Source organism: Fukomys damarensis, unplaced genomic scaffold, assembly GCF_012274545.1.
Source record: "Fukomys damarensis isolate Sample0158 unplaced genomic scaffold, DMR_v1.0_HiC HiC_scaffold_1, whole genome shotgun sequence".
Taxonomy (NCBI): Eukaryota; Metazoa; Chordata; class Mammalia; order Rodentia; family Bathyergidae; genus Fukomys; species Fukomys damarensis.
Genome location: NW_022900913.1, coordinates 36516314 through 36529161, shown reverse-complemented (window position 1 = coordinate 36529161; position 12848 = coordinate 36516314). Strand labels below are relative to the sequence as shown.

Genomic DNA, 12848 nt, shown 5'->3' with positions numbered 1-12848 from the left:
AGAGGCAATGGGCAATGATGTAACATCAAAATAATCCTTAATTCTGGAGATGAAAATGGTCCCTGAACATATTTCTTTCCTATGTTGGGCATTTAAATTTTCCATTTCTTTCTTATGCTGGGCCTTCATGGCTTCTATCGTGGTCCTGAGCTCATCTATTTTTTTGTCAGTTTCTGCTCTAGAGTCTTAAATCACTACTTCCATTTTGCTCACAATGATGTAACATCAAAATAATCCTTAATTCTGGAGATGAAAATGGTCCCTGAACATATTTCTTTCCTATGTTGGGCATTTAAATTTTCCATTTCTTTCTTATGCTGGGCCTTCATGGCTTCTATCGTGGTCCTGAGCTCATCTATTTTTTTGTCAGTTTCTGCTCTAGAGTCTTAAATCACTACTTCCATTTTGCTCACTATCTCTATGGTTATCTAGGAAATTAGTTCTGTTTCAAATTTTTCTAGAGCCTGATTGATCTGTTTTGTTACTTCCTGTGCTTTGAGTTCAGGGTGTCCTGATGTTTCACTAAGAGCCTTTTCATCCTCATTTGCCCTACTGTTTGCCATTGGTGAACTGGAAGTCTGTCCTTGTGTCTTGCTTAAGTATTTTCTCATTTTTGTTTTTGTTGTCAGACTGTCCTTGGTTTAATCTCTCTGGGTTATCACCCAAATCTTCCTGATATATTTGCACCCTAGCTTCTGTGTCTCTAACGACCCACAGACATTCTCATCTTCATAACATCAGAGAAACAGCTCATCAAATCATCTGCAATGCTTTATCCCAACTAATACAATCAGCAACACATTAAGATCAAGCACAACTTGGACACTGACCACCTGTGGTAGTCACTAGTCTATCACCCTTAAATCATTTGAATTAAATTGAAATCAAGAAGCAGTCCAGAACATGTCTGTAGCGAACAAAATTTCAATATAGTGTATTTACCATTTAATGGCTCAGACAGAGTGAGGATGCAAGACCCCTGGTCTCAGTTAGCTGATGGCTGAACCCCATAGTATGCATCGATAGCAGCAACAGCTTTTAAAGGTTCTGCAGTCATCTGAATAAAATTATAGACATTCAGCACATTCCATTAAAAACAAAACAAAACAAAACAAAAAGAAACAAAGAAAAGAATAACATCCAGAAAACAGCAAAGTTCTGTGCTGTTGTGGTACCTGGCACCATTTTTTTTATTATTATTATTAGTATCTTAATCATCATCTGGAAAGAGAACATTCTAGAGTAATATCATTAAATATAGCTCTGATAAAGCATGGTCCCTACTATGTTTCATAAAGCAGGTACAAGATATTTTACATTCATAGAGGTATGATAGAGTACCATCCTACATCAATAATACTAGAATCACTTTTGGTTTGAAATTTACTTTGTCTGCAAATAAGATTTCTACCCCTGTTTTTTTTCTGGGCTCCTGTCACATGGAGAATTGTTTTCTGTCTTTTCACTTTCAGTCTCTGGACTTCTTTTTGCACTAGGTGTGTTTCTTGTATACAACATACTGTTGGATTTTGCTTCTTATTCCATTTTGCCACTCTATTTCTCTTGATTGGTGAGTTGAGGCCATTGACATTGCTGGTTATAACTGATATGTACTGACTTATTATTGACATGTTATTGGCCTTTTCTTGACTCTTTTTACTTTTTCACCTTCTCCTTTTAGTTTCTTGCCTTGCCTTTTTGATTTTCTCTGTTGGGCCTCATGGTGTTGTTGCCTTCATTGTCTTTTTCTAGGATCTTGTTTAGAATTGCTTGTGGTGCTGGTTTGGTATTCATGTAGTTTCTCAGGTGTTCTTTGTAGTGGAAGTGTCTTATTTCCCCCTCCATTTTGAAAGAGAGTTTTGCTGGATACATCAGTCTAGGTTGGAGGCTGTTCCCTTTTAGTACTTGAAATATCTCCTTCCAGGCTCTCCTTGCCCCAAGGGTTTGTGTTGAAAAGTCTACTGTGATTCTGATGGGCTTTCCTTTATATGTGATTTGTTTCTTTTCTCTTACTGCTTGTAGTATTTTGTTCTGTTGGGTTTCTGGGATCTTGATTATTATATATCTAGGTGTAGATTTTTTTTTATTGTACCTAGTTGGGGTTCTATATACCTCAGTTATCAGAATGTCAAATTCTTCCCCTCTGTTTGGGAAGTTTTCTGTCATTAATTCTATGAAGAGCTTTTTTAAGTTACTTGTATTTTCTCCTGCTACTTCATGGATTCCTATCAGTCTTATGTTATTCTTCTTTGCATCATCTAGGAGTTGTTGGATCGATTTCTCATGATCCCTTACTGTTTTTAAGAGACCTCTCTTTTCATGGTCACTGACTGCAATCTCATCTTCTATATCTGAGGGTCTATCTTCGCATTCTTTTATTCTGCTGCATATACTTTCAATGGAGTGTTTAATCTCCTGGATATCTGTTTGAAACTGTTTTATGGATTCCATTTCTTTCCTATGTTGGGCATTTATTGTTTCCATTTCTTTCTTATGCTGGGCCTTCAAGGCTTCTATCATGGTCCTGAGCTCATCTATTTTTTTGTCAGTTTCTGCTCTAGAGTCTTGAATCACGACTTCCATTTTGCTCACTATCTCTATGGTTATCTGGGAAATTATTTCTGTTTTGAATTTTTCTAGAGCCTGATTGATCTGTTTTGTTACTTCCTGTGCTTTGAGTTCAGGGTGTCCTGATGTTTCACTAAGAGCCTTTTCATCCTCATTTGCCCTACTGTTTGCCATTGGTGAACTGGAAGTCTGTCCTTGTGTCTTGCTTAAGTGTTTTCTCATTTTTATTTTTGATGTCAGACTGTCCTTGGTTTAATCTCTGGGTTATCACCCAAATCTTCCTGATATATTTGCGCCCTAGCTTCTGTGTCTCTAATGACCCACAGACATTCTCATCTTCATAACATCAGAGAAACAGCTCATCAAATCATCTGCAATGCTTTATCCCAACTGATACAATCAGCAACACATTAAGATCAAGCACAACTTGGACACTGACCACCTGTGGTAGTCACTAGTCTATCACCCTTAAATCATTTGAATTAAATTGAAATCAAGAAGCAGTCCAGAACATGTCTGCAGTGAACAAAATTTCAATATAGTGTATTTACCATTTAGTGGCTCAGACAGAGTGAGGATGCAAGACCCCTGGTCTCAGTTAGCTGGTGGCTGAACCCCATGATGCTGACTGACCTCGGGCTGCAAGGCCCAGATTGAGTTCCCTAACCTTCCGAATGGTTGAATTCCACAATGTTCTATTACAGGTTTCCCACGCCCTTTCTTTAAAGATGTTCAAAGTTGGGAACTCAGAAAAATACCCTTGATGACCACCTCTGCCTCTGCAGAGTGGGTCCAAAGACTGGCACAGTCAGGAGGTCTGAAAGTGAGGGGGGCTCTTATGGGGGTTCAGGGGCGCCCACGCAGCTACCTTCCCGGCGCTTGAGCGATGGCGGCTGGATCGGAATCAGGCGTGTCTCTCATTCCCGCAGTGGATAGGGGCCCTGCAGTGTTCTTGAAGTATTTCAAATGTTGACTTCAGCTCATTTTAGGTGAAATGCTTGGAAATTCTTGGCTGCGACCCTGGACAGGGTAGGGGTGGCAGAGGAGAGCCCAACCCTCAGGCCACAGGGACCCTTCCGCAGAGAAGGCACTGTCAAGATCCATGAATTTTGAGGTTTTATTCTTCCTTCTGACATCTGAAAGAAATTCTGAAGCATTTGTGGGTATAAAACGAAATAAAAAAGGTTTCCCTCATTCTTATGAAAAAAGAATTAATTTTACATAGCTCATTTTTATTTTTTTAATTAAAAAGTTACCTTTATTGGGCAGATCTTTCTGGATCTAGAAAACTAATTTATTTTTATGTTACATTATTTCATTTCATTTATATTCACAGCTTACATCATTATTCTGAAGCAATTCATGTTAACAACTCAAATCCTTTTATTTAAGGAAGTGTTCACATACATTTTCCTGGATATTGAGCCAAGCTAAGCAATAACAAGATCACATGTTCGTGCTAAGGAAGAGAGTAAAATCAGACTTGAAATACTCTGCCATTTGTCCCTTATTCCAATCTGCAGGCTCCAACAAGATTCTGATAGTGTTTGGCTGAGGTTCATAGGCACAACCTATTTTCCCACATAAATACTCTCCATTATTTTTTCTATGACAGATTTTATTTTTGGTGGTCAAGTCAATGTAATGCTACTTGAAAAACAAAACTAGTCAAAATTTTTCCTATGTAAAGTTTAATTCTTAAAGTCAAAAGCAAATAGATTTATAAGAAATATTTCTAAATAGTATGTCACTATTATTTTCTAAAATAAAACATTTGATTATTGTTATGGAGGGTTAAGGCCAATGCGTTTCAGTTTTAAAGTATAACTGTATGTAGAAATTTATAGCAGGACAACAAGTAAGACAATTCAACATAAAACTTTCAAGGAAAGTACAGATCAAGTATTGAGATTAAACAGAACGCACAACTTTACTGTCTTCTTTGATAATAATTTTAAAAATTAGAAGATGGGTAAAACAAAATCACAGTGTTACACAGATTGTTGTTTCTTTTCCAAAGACTTCTCACTATCATTAAGCACTTGAACATCAGACTTTGGAATTTGAGTGCCAGGACCAAACACATTGGAAACATCAGCTTCATACAGAAAATCATAATCCTGTGGCGGTATCACCCTGCACACGGGACGAGGATGTCTGGGCGTCCCAGGACATTCAGCTCTTTGATGAGCTCAGGAACAAGGGTTATGTGCCCTGCAGTGAGTGTGCTCACACCCACAGGGTGCATGTCTGCATCCACTGCCTGCTGGGTCACTTCACGGCGTGTGGGGGGGGTGGGGTGTCCTAAAAAGAGGGCCCATGTCCACATCAAAACCCAAATGAGCAGATCCTGTAGCAGTAACTTTGGTTCCTCCGTCATGTCCATCTTGTCCCATTTTTGCTACAAGAAGATGAGGTCTGTGACCTTCACATTCCTTAAACTTATGAACGCTCTTTAAAGCAGATGTTATCTCATTACTTTCTCCAATTCCTGGCCGTGTGCTCCACTCACCATTTGATCACTAGCTTTATGTTCACCAAATACTTTTTTTGTAGCATCTGTGACTTCTCTGACTGTACATCTTGCACGAGCTGCATCCACTGAGAGAGCCAAAATATTCCCATCTCCACTGGTAGCACATTGGGTGAGTGCAGCAAGGCACTGCTCAGTCAAAGCCTGATCCCTGCTGGATTTGGTCTTCTTAAATTTTTCAATCTGCTTCGTATTCACTGAAGTATTATCAATAGTCAGAACTTCTACAGAATCTTCTTTCTCCAACTGGTACTTACTCACTCGGTCACTTCAGAACCAGAATCTATTCTAGCTTGTCTTCGTGCAGCACATGGTTCTATTCGAAGCTTTGATATTCCCTCAGCCACAGCTTTGGTCATTCCACCCATTTCTTCAGTTTCATCAATAAGCTTCAAGGCAGCATCCTATACATCATTTGTGAGAGATTCCATCAAGGATCAGCCACTTTGGGAATCCCAGATTCTTCCTGAGTGATAATTTGTGTGTTCCTGGCAATTCCAGTGCTTTTCACAGTTGGCAAACCCAGAGCTTCATCAAAGGAATCTGTGTGCAAAGACCGAGTCCCTCGAAACACAGCTGCCATTGCTTCTACTGTGGTTCGGATAATGTTGTTGTAAGGGTCCCATTCAGTAAGGGACCATCCTGATGTCTGATGATGTGCTCTCAGAAGAAGAGATTTAGAGTTTTTAGGCTGAAATATTTTCTCTATTAAGTGAGCCCACAGTCTTCTTCCAGCTCTCATCTTTGCTATTTCCATGTAGAAGTCCATCCCAATTCACCAGAAGAAAGACAACCTTGGTGCAAATTCATCAATTATTAGGCCAGCTTAAAGTCCAGTTCTACAGTTTTCCAATCCATCTGCTATAGTATAGGCCAGTTCCAGAATGGCATCTGCCCCTGCTTCTTGCATATGGTATCCACTAATTAGAATTGAATTGAATTTTGGCATGAGCTTTGCTGTATATTGGAAGATGTCTGCAATAATTTTCATGGATGTTTCTGGAGGAAAAATATAAGTATTTCGGACCAGAAACTCCTTTATTATACCTTTGAATTGGACCAGTAAGTAAGTTTCTCTTTAAGTACACCTTGCTCTTGTCCAGTTACTATAAAAACTGTAAGAACTGGAATAACTGCTCCATTCATGGTCATGGAAACTGACATTTTTTCTAAAGGAATTCCATCCAAAAGAAATTTGGTGTCTCCTACAGTGTCAATGGCAACTCCAGCCATTCCAACATCACCACGAACCCGAGGATTGTCTGAATCATAACTCCGATGTGTTGCCAGATCAAAGGCAACAGATAACCCTTGCTGACCAGCTTTAACATTGTCCTTATAGAATTTGTTACTCTCTTCTGCAGTACTAAAGCCTGCATACTGGCGAATGGTCCAGGGCCGATAAGTATACATGGTAGGATATGGTCCACGTGTGAAAGGCTTTACTCCTGGAAGTTCATCAGGCAAGTCCTTAGTGTCTGCCCTGGAATATAAGGACTTTATATAGATTCCTTCTGGGGTATGCCACATTAAATCTTCAGGGTTTTTGCCTTTCAGCTGCTTTTTGGCCAGGACAGCCCATTTTGGATGAAGGATAGTTCATTTTTAACTGTTACCTAGTTTTCTATTATGGCTAGTTCCCTTGCTTTTTCTCTTTGGCTTTTTTTCTCTCTGGAAATTTTGGTAGATTAACTGGGCACAAAACTTAGCCTTTGTTTTAAACATGCTAGATCAGTCCCAGGCTCAGGGTATCTCAATCACTGGGGAACTAGGTAGAAATGCAAATGCTTGGTCCTCAGCTACTGAATCATACATTGACAAGTGAGGACCAAGGAAAATGTGTAAGACTTTTAGATAATTTTGATGCACACTCAAGTTGAATCACCGCTGTAACAAGTGACAGTCTTTGATGCTTGAAATCTAGAGAGCTCTAACTTTTGAGAGGATTTTGCTTGGCTTACCTAAACCAAGCATTAATGAGCTTGAACACATTTTGTAGTAGGAGCTGGTGCTTTAGGCTTGGGGTTCCATGTCCTTCAAAAACTAAAGGCTCTCAAAAATACACACATCCTTCTCCTTTCTCTCAAAAGGTTAGTTGTTTTTGTTTTTGTTACTGGGGATCGAACTCAGGTCCTTGTGTTAGGGAGGCGGTGGCAGAACCACTGAGCTAAATCCCCAGCATTCTTTCTCTCAAAAGGAAGCAGAAAAATGCAGAAATATGAAAATGAATTAAAATAAGATGCGAAGAATGTTCTGAATCAACAATAAAGTATTACTAAATCTCAGAAAATTGTGCAAAGCACTTAACCCACAGTTGGACTGGATGAGGTCTATGAATAAATAGGGTGAAAAGGATGTTATAAACTAAGGTGCAAATCAGCACTGGCCCAAAAATTGATAATGACTTTCTATTGTGTGTATGTAAATACCTTTTGAACAAATTGTTATACGTTTTCCTATCTCTGGAGAAAATTAATGAAGTAGTTTAAACAATATCTATGCATAATAGAGTTCCAGTTTTCATCAGCCTATCTGTGTAAACTTGTGTACCTTGCTGAGCTTCATCTCAGAGGGAAAAAATATACAGAGGTTTGGTTCTGAGTTAAATTAATGGATGTGGCGCTATATCAGAATGTAAAGGAATAAAGGAAGGCAAGTGAGTAAGAGGGATTGCTTATGTTGAGGACTTTACAACAAAATAAGCATTTTTCTACTTTAAAATAATGTTCAGTCATTTTTCTCATCATGGGAAATCTAGGTTCATATGGTTTTATGATTTAGGTTTAACTAAATTGTATGTTTTCTCCCTGAATTTATCACACTGTTATAGTTACTGCTACCATATCTTTTCTAGTTTATAAAATATTTAGAGCTAAGTGCCTTTTTTTTTTCTTTAGTTTGTCATTTTGTTGAGACAAGGTCTTGCTATGTAGTTCAGGCTGGCCTCAAACTCACTATGTAGCCCAGGCTGGCCTTGAACCTGGAGATTTTCCTGCCTCAGCCAAGTGCTGGGGCCGCACGTATGTTCCACCATACCCAGCCTTTCCATTCTTTTTCATTTCAGTTTAATGTCAAAAAGGTTTAATCTTGTAACTTGAGTTAGAGCTACAAATAATTACCCTAGTTAGGTAAAATCACATATACTTTATCTGGGAAAATGTTTTCAAATTTCCTATGTAACAAAGTTATAATATTATATAAAATCTGGGATTTTTTAGTGTGTTTGTTTGTTTGGGGTTTTTTTTTGTTGTTGTTGTTTTTGAGACAGGGTCTCACTACATAGTTGAGACTGACCTGGAACTCACTATGTACCCCAGGCTGATCTTGAACTCACAGCGATCCTCCTGCCTCAGCCTCCCAAGTGCTGGGATTACAGGTGTGCACCACCACGCACACCTAAAATTTGTTTTCCTATTGTATCTCAGTTTAAATTGAGAATTTGGAGTGTGCTGGGTGTAGTAGTACATACCTTTAATCCCAGTTCTTAAGAGGCAAGAGGGAATTTAAGGCCAGTTTGGGCTATGTAGTGAGTTCAAGGCCAGCCTGAATTACCATAGTAAGACCGTGTCTCCAAAAAAAAAAATATTTCATTGAGATAATGCATACTCTTTGGACTCACTAGAAAATTGTTTTAAATGTATCTGTGCTTTTTGTTTTTATATATGGTTTATATGTTATTCTCAAATAAGGGAATGAATAGTGCTTACAAATACCTTTAGCTCTGTGCATATGTTCATTTTTATTACTTTCAGAAATTGTCAATGTCAAGTAGATTTTAAAATACAAGTTCAATAGGGACCAGGGATTTAGCTCAATGGTTCCACCACCTGCTTCCCAAGCACAAGGTCCTGAGTTCGATCCCTGGTACCACATAAATAAATAAATAAGCAACCAAAAAGTAAATTAAAAAAAATACAAGTTCAAGACTTTGTATTGCAGGGTACAGTTTTTTAGAAATTACAGAATAATTGTACAATATTGGGGGTAAGTAAAATTTACTGCAGTTTACAGTACCTGTGAGTAAGGAGTTCACGAGAGAAAGAATATATTTACACCATAGAAATACAATACATGGCTTTGTCTACTAAAACTCTCTTAAAATGATTATGTTGATTAAATATTATAAAATTATTTCAAATAAAACCTTTACTTTTTATGACCATGTAGTTAGTTATATTGGTTCAATAAGTGTGTCTTCCCTTCTAAGTGAATATAATCAGAAAAATCAAGTTTTTAACATTTCTGTGCTACAAATTCCATTTAACTGGATGAGACAAATCTAGAAAGAAGAGTAAATTCTGTGATTTATATGTGGAAGCAATGTGTGCAAATCCTTCCACAAATTTAATGTGGGACTTGCTCTATGACTGTGTAATCTGACACATCTAGCTCTCGGGACCTTGTTTTGGAGGAAGGAAGATTGAAGCCAGCAAAACAGCAAGCAGCAAGCAGTGGGGAATGGCCAAGTGCGTACTTATCAGAAAGAATAAGAGAAAAGCTCTGCTAGCTCGAAAGGGGTGTTCCTAAGGGGGACACCATGGAAGTTCAGCCTCAGGGGTCTTTGTATAGTTTTTGGTACCAGAGTACAGGACAGAAAGCTGGAATGCTCCAGGTTGCAGGTAGGCTTTTGAGGAACAGTGCTAATTGCTTCATCTGCATTTTACAGCCTCCACAGTTTGGCTGGTGTCTTATTCTTTGTCTCTTGCGTTTCATTAGGCCCTGACAGTCTGTTTGGGTATGCTAACTCACTCAGGCCCGACCTGAGATACCTACTCAGAACCTGCACTCTACCTGCCTAATTTTCCTATCTCCTGGCTTCAACTAGATAATCTCCCGTCTTAGAGGTGAGAAAGAACGTCACTTCTTGGCAGGAACATGACCCCAAGAAATGTGCGTATCTTTTCAAAAAAGGACCTTCTTCAGATACAAGTGCTGTAGGTAAAATCAGGTGAGGGGGAACTGGATGGTTTGGTCTACTGTTAAATGAGTTGATAAGCACATAAAAATAAAAACGGGTTGGGAGTGTAGTTCAGCTGTGTAGCTCCTGCCTGGCAAGCACAAGACCCTGAGTTCAAGTCTCAGTACCAAAACAAACAAACAAACAAAAATAAATTGCCACTATAAGGGCCTTAGAAATGCATAGGTAGAAGCAACCTCATAAGCCTTTGTATAGTGTTGTTTCATTAAACAATAAATACAAGGAAGCTATGATACCATAATCATTCCCTTGTTAATGTTATACAAATAAGATAGCACTAAGAAAAATATAAAATTGACCGTACTGATTGAGGGAATTAAGGGAATTGTGAAGAGGCAAAACAGGACCATGAGAAGGACTCTACAAACAGAAGCGACCGACCTCTGGCACTGACACCTTGTAATCCTATACATCGCATCCCCGCTGCTGAAGACAGGGAAAGGGACCTCACTTTTCACTCTGATGCAAACAAAAAATAAGCTTTTCCTTGTCTACTTGTAGTCTTCCATCTAAACGAAACCTCAAGTGTTTGCTTTAAATTGTTATCTCTTCAATGAAAATGACCTCACCTCTGACTTTTACAATGCTATTGTCTGAAGATACCTCATGAGCTTTGCGATAAAAGGTGTGATAAAATTGTCTTCCACCATGAAGAAATTAATGTAAACCCCGTCATCTTCATAATATTCATCTGTTTAGAAACTACTTGTTCTTTCTTTAAGTATTTGAGCCATTTATTTTGAAGTCTGACTTCCTTGTGTATTTTGCAAGTAAATGTTGCCTTCTACTTTTTTCCATAAGCTTCTGTTCCTGCGTTTCCCTTCTATGACCCATACACACAACTCAGCAGGAGATGGCACCTGCAGCTATACTTGTCATTTAGTGCTTCACTGTTTGCTTTAAATGGAAAATTATTTCTGTTCTAGCTTTGTTAACAAAAGACTGGAAATTCACCCTGAGTCAGTAAGCTGTCCTCTACATTTGTCATTTGCCAGAGGATTTAAAAACTTCTATCATAATATTTTAGGACTCAAGATTTTTTCACCATTGCAGCTAATACTAATCTAATTTTTGTTTTTGTGTGATTTTATGCCTATGTATTTGATTCAGTTACTTGATGATAAGATTAATTTTTCTTTTCTTCCTTCCTTCCTTCCTTCTTTTCTGGTGAGGACTGAACCTAGTGCCTTACACATTCTAGGAAAATGCTCTACCACTGAGCTACAGCTCAAACCTACTTTCTCAAACCTCAAACCCAATTTCTTTTCTTTTTTCTTTCTCTGTACCAGGGATCAAACTCAGGACCTTGCACTTGTGGGGCAAGCAGCGGAACCAATGAGCTAAATCCCCACCACAAACTTAATGTTTTAACAACTTAGGCCATGTGTTGTTACTCTTGCTATTTCTTACCCATTTCTCATTTCTCAATACCTTTGCTTTGCACCTATGATTGCCTCCTTCTTACTGGACAACCCCTTATGTGTATTTACTACCGCAGTTCCCCAGCTGCATTCATCTACTCCCTGAGATGCTGGCGTTAGGCCCTGCCCTGACAGCTTCATGGGCTCACATTCGGGTTGGTGATTATCGTCCTGCAGACACTGTCCAGGCCCCACACTGCCTCCAGCCGGCTCCTTTGCCTCTGGTGGCCTCACACAGACTACTCCTTCAATTTCCAAGTATTTCCCATATATTAGATTGCATGACTGTTAAACGCTACATTAACTCAAATGGCAATTTGGCAGAGAAAAATGTTATCTTTTTTCAGTGTTCAGGTTTTTATTTTATTAGTACATATTTGCCACACATAATGATCACATTCATCATAGGGAATTCGTACCTGTACATAATATGTCTTAATTCTTCCTTTATTCTGCATTTCCCTTGCCTCCCTTCAACCCTTCTTCTCTTCCCCATTTACAAAAGTGAAAAATGTTATTTTAAGGTTTAATCCAGAGAGCACTTGCTGGAGGAGAGTCGTGTTGGATCCCTCCTGATGATGGATAGTGTACAGAGCATACGGATGTTGGATCATGGCGTGAAAACAAAGAGCTGGAAGAAGGATGATCAAAAATACAAAGCCAAGAACAGAGATGGCATCGACGAGGCTGACCAAGTCCTTCCGGGTGCTCCTATCATCACTGTGGGAGAGCTGGGCTTGCGGGAGTCCCAGATGGATCACAACGAGAGCACCGCTGGGAAACGCGGAGCAGGCTGGGTGACTTGAGCGCCGAGTGATCGTTCAACCGAAGTGGCTCGATAATCGACTTGTCTACGCCTTCCTGAAGGTCAAGGTCATCCTTTAGTTAAAACCGTATGGAAATCACATTGACCTCTGCTGACCTTTGGAGAGCTCCAGCTAGATGGCTTGATGGTAGGAGAAATTTGAGGAGGAGCCGGGCAAATCTGTGTGAATCCCAGTTGTGCGTGTATAAGGCTAGATCCGGTGATTCGTTTTGATGACAGTCAAAACTCTAGGTACAACCTTACCTGGACAACAAATCCCATTATAATAAGTGGCAGAGGGCATTCAAGCAGAAGCAAGAAGCTAACTAGTACAAGGAAAGTTGAGCTATATTAGGCCTTGGCCTCTGATCCAGCTGCTCTATTGTTTCCATGCAGCCCTGCCTGACTTCTCTGGGCTGTGAGGCTCCTTTTCTCTGCTAACCCAGGTCTCTGATGACGATGACTTGCATCTCCACTCTTCAAGTCAATTATTCTGTTCACGAAGAAATGGCATTTTCACACTGCTTGACAATATTTATATAT

At 39.2% G+C, this 12848-nt stretch overlaps 1 pseudogene; it reads right to left on the bottom strand.

The window, feature by feature from the left end:
- Window positions 1-4559: 4559 nt before the first annotated feature.
- LOC104876136 lies at window positions 4560-6700 on the bottom strand (annotated as a pseudogene).
- Between the last annotated feature and the right edge of the window lie 6148 nt (window positions 6701-12848).